The sequence below is a fragment of the Crocodylus porosus genome, unplaced genomic scaffold (assembly GCF_001723895.1).
Source record: "Crocodylus porosus isolate Cpor-Errol unplaced genomic scaffold, CroPor_comp1, whole genome shotgun sequence".
NCBI lineage: Eukaryota > Metazoa > Chordata > Crocodylia > Crocodylidae > Crocodylus > Crocodylus porosus.
Genome location: NW_017728931.1, coordinates 147,705 through 159,846, shown reverse-complemented (window position 1 = coordinate 159,846; position 12,142 = coordinate 147,705).

Here is a 12,142-nt window from a genome sequence, read left to right as displayed (position 1 = left end):
ACTAAATCACGCTCTCCCCCAGCCTCCCCCTAGCTTTTCTCATGCAGATTACAGAAGCTGGAATTCAACTGACTGTGTCCTTGAAAGCGGGGGGGATTTAAACTCTTGGTGACCTAAAGAACTTTCTGAGCATGCGCAATTAGCTGATGCATATTTACTTCTCCGCCATGCATACTTAAGTAGTTAATTATAATGTACATGCAATGGATGTAGTGATGTAACCACACATATGTTTGTATGAAACGGAAATGAGCTGTAAGAGTTCCTGTTTCTGCACACGTGCCCAGGAGGAAGAAGATAAATACAGGATGCAAAAATTCCTCAAGGGTTCGGAGTAATCTGAGTCTTTGACTCTGCTCTGACCCTATTTGCAAATACACCTTTTGTGCTGCTAATAAGTGTGTGTCTGAGATTCTTTGCGAGCCTCCAAAGAAACGAACCGCTTTTTGCATCAACTGTTTGCCCCTCATCTTGCAGACAGAACAAGGTTTTAGAGTCCGTTAACAGGCATCCTAGGGCTGAGGGCATCCCCTCAAAAGCCCATTCCTTCTGACCCTTCTTCAGGGACAAATAGCCTCGGCAGGTTTTGGGAGCCAAGCTAGCAGCATGGTAACTTATATGCACCCACAATTCAGCATCATCTTCAGTGGGGTGGCATCCCTTGCCCCACGGACACGTGGTGACCAGTGGGTCTAAAAGCCTCGATCCTGTTCATGACGCCATGTCACGCTGCTATTGCTGCGCATGAGGACCAGGTAAAGCTTCGGGACTTTTAGCAGGCGATGGGGTTGTGCAAGTCCGGCTTACACGTGGTTGTAATTAATGATTAATAAGGAGCAGGTGGGATGATGAGAGAAATCAGAGAATTTTTAATTACTTACGGCTGCAGCTGCGGGTGACAGAAGATAGAACCAAACGAGGTGAATACAACGAGCAGACATGTCACAGTAAGTATAAATGGCGCCCAGGGTTGCTAGGCACGGACGGGAGGTGGGAGCTAGATGATCAGTCTAGCTTACCCTTTTTACAACAGAGTGAAAATGACGACCTCGCTCCGGCGCGGCTTGGGGCTCCCTTTTATTACTTTGATGACGCCCACGATGACGAGCTGATGAACAGTGAGCTCGTCCTATCATTGTTTTTTAAAAGCGTGCGCTTTTTTTCTCTCCCTGCTCCTGCGGCACGGGGGGCGAGACTCCTGCCATCTTGTTGCCTCATGCACGTAGTCTCATTAGGGAGACAGTTGGGGGCTGGCAAGGGACATAGGGCTGGTCCTAATGGGCACCAGGCAGCAGTTGTCTCCTGGCCGCATGCACATCGCGAGGGGACCTAATGTGCACTGGGCTGGGAGACAGCTGCCCCGAAGGGGACAGAGCTCTCTTAGCCCCATGCCCATCAGGACACACAGCTGCCAGTAAACCCCCTGCCCAACAGGGGTTCACTGGGAACTCTCCCAGGTCTGGAGCATCTGCTGGCAAGCCTCCTGCTGGGTGGAGGAGGTGGTACAAGGCTCACCAGTAGCTGCCCTGCTGGGTGCAGTGCTGGCTGCAACCGGGGGTGAGCACAGTCTGGTTTTTCAGCTCTTGCTCGCCCCCTGGAGTAGGCAGCTCTGTGTTGTGCAGAGCTGCACTGGGAAGGCAGGCAAGGGCCAGGTTCCCTGCCCCTACTCGGCCTCCTGAGCTGCCAGTTCCATGCTGGGATCCAGGAGCCAGGACAAGGGGCAGAGAGCTCCCCAGTCCTGGTGTTGAGTGGCTCCCAGCTCCAGGGAGGAGCCAGGAGCAGAACAGCACCAGAACAGGGGACAGAGAGCTCCCTGTCCCCTGTGGCCCCCTGCTGTCTAGGCTGACCTGGAGCAAACTTGCTCCCAGTCAGCATCTACACAAGTATTGCTGCACAGTAACTCCTGCACAATGAGCACATCTACATGTTCGTTAATGCACCCTAGTTACTGTGCATTTAGTTTAGTACATCCTTAATGAGGTACTAACTGAATGCACGGTAACTAGAGTACTGCACAGTGATTTTGTGATGTTTACTACACATTAGCCTAATAAGACCGTGCAGTAGTCTATTAGCACTGTTTTTAACCTCCATGCTACTGTGCAGTTTTATTAGGTTAATGTGCAGTAACCATGTCATGCAGACATGCCCCGTTACTCTAGTACCTGTATTTACGGGTACTAGCTAACTGTTCTACTGTACAGTTCTGTACTGTACTGTTCTACTGCACAATAAATGTGTGCACATGTAGACAGTGATGCTTTACTGCACAGTAGATTAGTCTACTACATTATAAAGTTTCTTGTATAGATGCACCCAGTTACAGGTTACTGATGCCCTGAAACATGTGGTTTTTATATCCCTTCCACAACTCCTGGCTTCCAGTGTTCCTGTTACGAATATAAATCCTATCCTTTCCTGAAGATTTGCTTTCTCTTCTTAAAATTCATTGTTTACCAGACAGTTTAAAAAGTAGAAACATCCTTGCACTTGTCATCTTGTGGTGAGCTACCTGCTTTGAGGAATGATGTCTTTGGTCTCTAGATAAATTCCTTGAAGCTTTTCTCTGGGCCCTGGTATCAAAGGGAACTCCACTGTAACCTCTGTCGACAAAGGAAAAACGTTCTAAACTCTATGCCTTCCTTGTACTGACAGAGCAGCACAAGTACAATCTATTTTTTATCTCTATGTAGGCTTCTCCCTATTGTGGCTGTGTGAAATTTTGAGGCAGCTGTCTGTATTCTGGGGGTAAACTAATTAGTCGTCATTAAAGGAAGAGAACCAAATGCAGGAAAATTTACTCACTCCCCTCAAAGACGGGGGAGGATGGCTTGGGTATTGATGATTCCATGAAAAATATTTAATATCACACTGATTCCTGGAGCTTCCCTGCAGAGAACCAATGGAGGAATGCTCCTTTGGTGATGGATTTCACCTGTTTCATGAGCCTGGTGTTACCCTGTACCTTTGCAACCACAGATTGAATTGCTGAGAAGGACAGGCAAACCAGGTAGAAATGCTCAGCATCATTTCTTCGAAAGAGACAGCAGGGTGCCATGCTGCCTCCTACCTTGGCTGCAGCCATGTTCCTTGTAATACATGATTCATCTTCAGACTTTTGGCAGGAGGCTGCTTTACTTTGTCTAATCTCAAGGAGGCCTTGCTTGTTCCCCACTTCCAGGCAGTCAGGAGTTAGAAGACATCTCCTCCCAGTAAGTGCTAACCCTCTAGAATGTCCTGTGTTGCCAAGCCTGGGCAAACCAAGCCTGGGCAAACCAAAATCATAGGTCAGGTCAGCCAGGCAAGTTAAATGTAGGGTGACCAGAAAGGCAGATCAAGTGGGGGAGGCGGGAGGAGGGGTGCAGTGGTATAGGTGCAACCCCACCCTTTGATTTGTGCTCCACCCAAACTTTAAAACCAACTGCTTGGGAGATGCAGTGGCCTTTCTATTCAGGCAGTGCTGAGGGAGTCACTTGATTTCCTTACTCATTATAACTACCTGATATCTGTTAATCTCTCTTCACTTCAGGGATATTAACAACCCTCTCTCCTTTATAATGGTCTCAATGTTCCACTATTCAAACTATCCTCTCTCCTGAAATGTTGCTGTCTGTTAGTCATTCCCAGTTATCTCTTTCCTCTGTTTGACAGCCCTGCAGACTGGGCAGCTAGCTAAAAATCTCAAATGTACTAATATTAACTCAGGTATAGAAATAACTAACACTGCAGTATTGGAGGCACTGTCAAGATATTCAAGAAAACTAGATTGTGTTTTATAAATCTGAATACGAAAATTTTTAACTGTAATGACTACAGGATTAATGAAACCATATATTTTGACTATGTTTTGCCTAGTTTGCGTTTTTTTTAACTTTATATATAATCTAAGAAATCATATCATAGAATCATAGAATCACAGAAGTTGGGTCGGAAGGGACCTTGTAGATTTTCAAGCCCGACGCCCCTCCCGGGCAGGAAAAAAAGACTGGACTCAAATGAGTCCAGCCAGGTAGGGATCAAGCCTCTTCTTAAAGATCCCCAGGGTAGGAGCCAGCACCACTTCCCTTTGAAGTTGGTTCCAGCTCCTAGCCGCCCTAACTGTGAAGTAGTTCTTGCGGATGTCTAATCTAAACCTACTCTCTAATAATTTGCATCCATTGTTCCTTGTCATGCCAGAGGGCGCTAGGGGAAACAGTGTCTCCCCTAAACCCTTCTGGTCCCCCCTAGTGAGTTTATAGACAGTCACCAGGTCCCCCCTCAGAACAGGTTTAGGTCCCACAGTCTTTCACGGCACGGTCTGCCCTGCTGCCCCCTGATCATGCGGGTGGCCCTCCTCTGGACCCTCTCAATGTTGTCCACATCCCTCCTGAAATGGGGCGCACAGAACTGGACACAGTACTCCAGCTGTGGCCTGACCAGCATCGCGTAGAGGGGGAGGATCACCTCCCTGGCTCTACTTGAGATGCATCTGTGGATGCACGACAAGGTGCGGTTAGCCCTGCCAACCGTGACCTCGCATTGTCGGCCCATGTTCATCTTGGAGTTAATAATGACTCCAAGATCCCAATATGAGTGCATATTCCAGTAAAGTTGTATTTGTTTTTGCTTTGATCTTAAACTGAATAATGTAGCACTAGGACCCTAATTAGTAAAGCTCTCACCTCCTCTCCTTCCCTCATTTCCTCCCCAAGCCACCAGCCCAGACAGCCTATGAACTATCAGGACCAGAATGCCCAGTGTTTATGTGGCCAGTTCACTCAGTGAATGCCTAAAGGATCTATATCAGCCCCATTTGACAGGTAGGGAAACTGAAGCACAAGGCCGATTTGGTTCACAAAGAATCATTGGACATTGACCCACACAGAAACAGCTAGCTCCCTCTGTTTTTAGAGGGGGCTATTAAGTGTGAACCAACAGAGTTTTTGGGACAACTAAAGGAATTAGGAGAGGAATGAGGGTCAGAGGTTTATAACAAGTGCCCCATTGGGGGCCACCAAGCAGATCACATCAGCCAGTGACCACTGGCCCTCAAAAATGAGGTACAAGGAAGCTTAGCGACTGGCCAGCAGAGGGTCAGACCTGATGATCTGTTTAGGTCCCTTCCGACCCTACGCACTGTGAAACTATGATGTGAGCCCCAGTCGCCCAAGTGCCAGAGTACAATATTAACTTCTGCACCATCCTGCTTCTTGTTATTAGGCTACTAAGCTCAAACTTTACATTGAAATTACACTGCAGCCCAGATCTCTCTGCACTGACACAGAGTGACAGGTAAGGTTGTGGATGACAGTGAACTTTCAGCCTCCTGACTATTACATGGCAAACGTGTCACACAAAGAATTCCCAGCAAATTTTTTGAGAGCCATCCAGCCTGTTTCTCTGGAAAGGAGGTAGCTAGAAAGCCACTCTGTTTGTCAGAAAATGAGGTAGTTGGCTGCTTTCCTTCATTAAACTGCTAACAGGAGGAACGACAGATGGGAGGGCTCATGAGGGCTCAGAGAATTCCCTGTGCTTCATGCATTGTGGCCATCCCTGCTTTATGGATACCAGGTGTGGGCCCCCTTCCTCACCGCATATGTTCAGCAACAGCAAGTACTTGCTCATTTGGAGCATCCCAGATGGAAGCATCTGGCCAGATCCTCAGCCTGGGCAAAGCGGTGGTGGTACTGCAGTGGCATCAACACAATGGTGCTGAGCTACACTCCCTGAATCTTTGGTCTGGCTCTGCTGTCTCTAGACATCCCCTGCTCCTAGTCCACTGCAGCTGCACTGTGCTAAACCACCAGCATCACCTGCTTCTAAAGCCAACCTAGGAGGGAGCACCTAGGTGACAGGATGCACATACATGGGAGTTCAGGCAGCTAAATATAGCATGCTAGCTCTCTGATGCTGGGAAAGAGCCAAGGAAAGGAAACATGGCTGGGAGGAACAGAGGCAGGGACAGATGCTAATCCTCATTTTTGTGTTAGGCTTCCTGTGGCTGTTACAACCCAGTGTAAACTGGAGCAGCTTTTAGGCAGCTCCAACAGCAAAGTGAGTAGTCCCAACACCCACACAAAAGAAAGGCAGCTGAACGCAAAGGCAATGAGTTAAACAGCCTTTGTGTAGACCCACGCACATTCTTGGCAGACCAGTTCTAACCAAGGAGCTGTCCCCAGCAAAGGAAATCCTCAGGCAGGGATTTCAAATGCACTCAACATTAACCCAGCTTTTCCAGGAAGGCAATTGCGACTGCTTCTCTAGATGGGCTAAGAATCATGCTCCTCCCCCATCCTGTTACCTTGTTTCCCCACTTCCTGGTCTCCCCCACCTGCTACATCTCATCTTTTTATTATGCAAACTCTTTGAGGCAGAGGCTGTTATCTACTACATATTTGTACAGCACAGAGCACAGAAAAGGCCACCCTCACTGGCCACTTAGCCACTGGCCACTGTCTAATGGCCCAGTAATAATATTCCCCCACTGACATTGCTGGTAAAACTCCCACCCATAGTACAATTAAGCCAGGTCCAAAGTGTGGGGCTTTTATGGAACATATTAGCTTCCTGTCCTACGTGGCACTGAAGGAGCCCTTGAAGTGATGCCTTGCTCTCCTACATTAACACTCTTGGCTTCAAATGATTTCTCTTTTCTTTTCCTCTCTGTGTAACGTACTCTCTCTGTTCCTAGAAAGGAAGATCTCTCTAAGCCCTAAGAACAACATTGCAAGATAAATAGTGAGTGTCATGCTGGCATTTCATGTATTTTGCCTCTCACAGCACAGGCCTGACAGCCCCACTTTGAGTGCATTACCAACCTATGAAGTTTGGCTGCAGCATCCAGCAGGGGCAGGGGGGAGCAGGTGCACAGACTGCAGCTGTGGGGGAGCTGGGAAAAACCACAACCTTCTCCTGGTCCTGGCAACACAGACTGGCACAACTGCAGCTCTAAATCTACCCAGACTTAAGAGCTTAATGGCTACAGAGCTTCTCACGTGGGTAAAGACTGCAGGACCAGGCTCACTAGGAAAGCAGCCCCCATGCAAACAGCAACAGAGCCTTGGGGTATAACTTGGAGCAGCTGTCTCTGGGGCCAACCCCAGTACAGCAAAGCATTGTGGTGTGTGAGGGACTATATGGAAACTATTCAGCACCCCAGCCAGCAGCTCCCAGGATCAGCTAGGCCAATGCACAACCTGCCTATGTCACAGGTATCCAAGTAAATACTAACTAGTTTAATGGTCCTAATCCAGGATCAGGGAGTGCTAGCACTATCACTATACAAATAACCAACAGTATGAAAAAGCCTGGGGGAGGTCACAGATCTTGCAGTGCATTCTACTCTGACACTGTGTAAACCAGTTTTCAGTGATATATTAAAACGCACAAGGCTCCTTCACATGACTTCCAGCGTTGTCTTGGGAAGTGTAGGTGGTAATTCATTAAAATAAGCTTCTCTTGATCCAGCTCATTCTCTGTTTGTTTGCATTCATGCTGAAGGATCTGCGCTGACTTGCACACATTTGCATTCTGCCTTATTATATTCAGCTTCAAGACCTCCTAACAGCAAAGCCCATGTTGGGCCCATTGTGCCAGACTGGTTAATTGAACGGAACGTGAACTCGCTGAACTGTGGGGCTTTCATTCATTCATTCACTTGCAAAGGAGCCTGAGCTTCAGCTACTGAACAGGCAGCTTCTGCTGATGCAGAAAAAGCCCTTGGAAAAGATGGGAAACCGGTTACAAGTACTTAAAGCTAACAGGCCAGGATTCAAACACCTGAGGATCTGATATGATTGAATTTGGTGAGAGTACACTTGACTCTGAATAAAAGCCTTCACAGAGCAACTCACCTCAGTTGGAAGTCAGTGGGAAGGACTCCTGTCAATGTGATTGGCCTGGTGGGGAACCAAGGGCCAAGGCTCATGTAGAAACATAGTTGGGGGAGAATATTCCCAGTAGCTGCTCTTCCCTGGCAGTTCAGGCTAAACACCGGTCCCACAAAGATGTACTCACTGGTTCCATAGTGATGTACTTGAGAGTGTGGCACCATGGTTTGGACTAGAGGTCTATTCCAAAGAAAGAGTCCCGTCCCAGTGTTCCCACCCAAAGCAGAAAGATGCTGTGTAGCAGCAAACTGCATGCTGCACTCAGATCAGACCCAATTTGCATTCCACTTCTTGCCACGTGCCTCCTGTCCACCTTCAGGTGAGTGACTTAACCTCTGCCCCCCTCTCCCCTGGCATGAGGGTAATCTGAATTATTATCATTATTTGTAGCAGAATAGCACTGAGGGCTTGTCTGTACAGGGACACCAGCAGGTCCTGGCAAGCAGAAACCTGTACCTGCATCTGTGGGTGCAGTCCAGACCTGGATATTCATCAATGAGGCTTCCATAGGTTTACTCCAAGCACCTGATCTCTGGCCCACCACACACTGAGGGCTCAGAAATGAGCACAGAGCGACACTTCCAGAACAGCCATAGAGAGCTGCTTGGAGTATAACTACAGACCCAGGTGAGTGTGGTGTAGGCTTAGTGTCAACAGGACCTTAGAGCCTCCAGCAGGGGGCAGGGTCCCTGCTGTGCTGGACATTAGACATCCTCATTGTCAGTGATAGTCCCTGTCCTGAAGAGCTCACAACAGGAATAGACAATAGCCAAAAGATGGATGGTTAAACGCTAGCAAAAGGAAGGTAAGCGACTTGCCCAAGGTCACCCAGCAGGTCAGTGGCAGAGCTGGGGCAGAATCCAGGTCCCCTGTGTGTCCTCCCCACAGTCTGGCAGCCTTTAAACACCAATTAAATTGCTATTGCCAAATGGAAGTCAATGCAAGATGCTAATTTGCATCAAAAATAACCTTCAGGAGGGACAGGATGGCTGAGAAAGTTATTAATGAGCTCTGCAGAGCTCCTACAAACCAAATACTTTATATCTGATCCCACACATACTGATATCGTACTTATTCTGTCTTGATTTTACATTCTAGGAACAAGAACAAACAAACCTAGATGTGACTACACCAGCAAGAAGAGCATCTTTGTAACATATTTTCCTTTGAGTAATATCCCAAAAATAGATATATTTGCTATTCAGCACAACTTCTGGAGGCAGATGCAAACTGATTCTTGGGACATTATTATACATTTACATTCTGGTTTGGGGACTAGAGGAACTGTAGATGCAAACATATTAAAAGGGTCAGGAGTGAATGAATGTATGCATCCTGGAACTGCACAGAAAGGGACAGAGACAGAATGGGAAAATGCTCAGAGGCCCCACTCCCCCTACATATGTTCACACAGGCTGGGACAACCACCTCAAAACTAAAAGGTACTGGGGTCTTTTAAGTGGGTAGCATAAGGTTGAATTCAGCATAGCTACATGGATGTAAAAACTACCCATGTTGTATCTCCATTCTGAGGCTGTGTTAAGTCTCTAGAGGTTAAAAGAGCACCACTGACTTTAACCCAACGGGCTAGGGACAGACATTACACATAAAACAGCTTAAGAGATCAGAAACTGGCTTAAACCTGTAACAGAACAGACATTCAGGGCACATAAACAAGTGTCAAAATGGCTGAAACCAGTTTGAGATAAACCTGGTTGAATGTCCTCTCCCCCATCCCTCGATTGTTAGTCCCTCGCTCGGGCGCTTTGTATTTCCATCTCAACTTTGTCATCTTTTTCCTGGATTCCCCATCCAAAACATCTACAAATAAAAGTCAATCAGACTTAACTGATTTGGCTCAAACTGGTTTATTCAATGTCTGTCCCAGACCCCTTGCTGGTTGAGGTTAAACCAGATACCCCCAGCATCCCTGCATGCTCGTTGGGCTGGGCTGGGCTGGGCGGGGCAGAGAAGGGACAGGAAGGGGTGGGGATCTGGCGAGGGAGGGGTTTAATTCCCCCCTCTCTATCCCACCGGCAGGGTCTGCCAGGCACTCCCCTGTGCCTGCTGCAGCAGGGGGACACCATGGCCCCTGAGGAAGGGGGAGCAGGGAGGAGAGTTAGTGTCCCCTCTACCCCCGCTGGCAGCCAGGTCTGTCCGCCCTCGCCACCACGCTCCCTGCGCTCCACCCACCCCAGGGGCCCTGCCTGGCCATGCCCCTCCCCGGGGCTGAAGTGGGGTGGGACAGGGCCCTTGTTGAGGGCAGCAGCCTCAGTCCAGAGGGCATGTTTGTCCAGTTACAAACCAGTTCACCCTAGGCAGGTTAGACTAACCTGCAAAGATTGAATCATTTCAGGTTCTGGCCTTTTGAATGTCTGTCCCTAACAATGAAGATCAAGCCAAAGGTCCTCCCAACCTCGTGCCACAGAGGCTGCTGAGATTGGAGTGTGGCAGTGGCTCGGGGGGGCCAATTTAGGGTCACAGCAATTTAGAGTCACACCTTGTAGGGTGCAGCACAGCTTCTGTGGAGCTCCTGAGAGAAGTCAGGAAGAAACTGTTCTTTCTTCCTGTGCTGGGGAGAAAAAAACCTTCTTTCTCCCCAGCACAGAATGACACACTATTTCAATCAACCTTAACTTTTCATGTTCACTTTTGAAGAAAAATAGCTTTTCCCCCAAAATATATCAGTAGCTGCAGATAAGAAACCCCCAGGGAAAAAATAAATAATCAAGGAAATGACCCCAAGGAGTAAAGGCTTTAAAGATACTAAAATCTAAACTGTACCAAAAACATTTGACTTGCCATTTTTACTGCCCCAATATGCCACATAAAACAGGTCATGTCTACTGGTGCCTTGGTTATAGGAAGACTGCTCAAAAGCTATGTGTAATTTTTGTGGTTCTTTGGAGGTAGGGGGAAAGGTTGAGTTATAAGCAAAACAATATAGTATATAGATGCCCCACAAAGTGTTATCGAGGCCCCTGTCACAAGGAGACAGCAGCCTACTGTGTCCCCTTCTGATGTGTAGAGAAGGCAAACACAGGCACTCTAAGCCTATGCTTAATAAATGCATGTTTCAAATCATTGGTTCCCAACTTCAGTGCGCAACCCAAATCAGGGTCGCCGGGGGTCCTCAGTAGGGTTGCAAAGGGCCCACACACATGCACACACACATGCGTGGTCCAGGAGCAGCGGGGCCGCCGCACACAAAGGGGCACACAGCAGGACACAACTTGCAATGGTGGCTCCCCAACCACCGAGCTGCTGCCACACTCTGCTCTCAGCAGCCCCTGTCGTACCAGGTTGGAAGGTCCTGTTGGTGGCCAATTTAGGGTCACAGCAAAAAAAAGATTGGGAACCAGTGTTTTAAATGAATACATCTCCCACAAGCCAAAACTCTGCAACTGCTAAATTAAAATTGGTATGCAAACACACCCCATTGCACAGATCCCTCATTAAAACAAACCCATTGAAAGAAGCTACCCCAGGGACCACAGAAAGGCCTGGAAATGTTGTTTAGGAAAAAAAGATGAAAAACCCAAACTTGACACTGGTAAATGTGTCATAATTAAAACTTTTAAAGAGCACAGTGTTTTCTAGCTGCTTCCTGGCGCCAAACACATGCAAAAGTTAATGAAAAGTATTATTCTTGTAGTCCCCGTTGTTCCATTAATGCAATAGGGACATCCAGAAATCCAAATGACAAAAGGAGTTGATTGTGTATGCAGGTCTCAATCCTGGTGTTGCTTACTCTAGGCGTAAATCTGGAGGAGCTCCACTGGCACCAAGGGGCATTATCCTGGATTTATGCCACCAGGGATCTGTGTTGGGAGCTGTGTTAATTTATGTGAGCAGAGAATCTGAGTCAGACATTCAGAGCAAAAAAAGTTTAAGCTGGAAAACTACCTGCATGCAAAATGCAAGAAAATTGAGACGTAATGTAGTGTAGGTTTTGCTTCTTCAACAGAAAAGATGAAAATAATTGCAGCCTCAGATTAAGTCCTGCATAGAGAGAGAGAGAGAGAGAGAGAGAGAGAGAGTGTGTGTGTGTGTGTGTGAGAGAGAGTAAAATATCAGTTGCCGCTGTGACTCCCAGCAGCTAATAATACATACCAATACATGCTGAGAGCAGAGCCTCTCACACTCCCTTGCAAGATGGGGAGTCAGCTGTGGTCTGTAGGGCTCACAATAAATATCCATCATCTGCAGGAAAACAAACAAGACAGTCTTTCCGGCAAGCAATTCACCTCTGTTTAATCTCCTTTAATGCATGA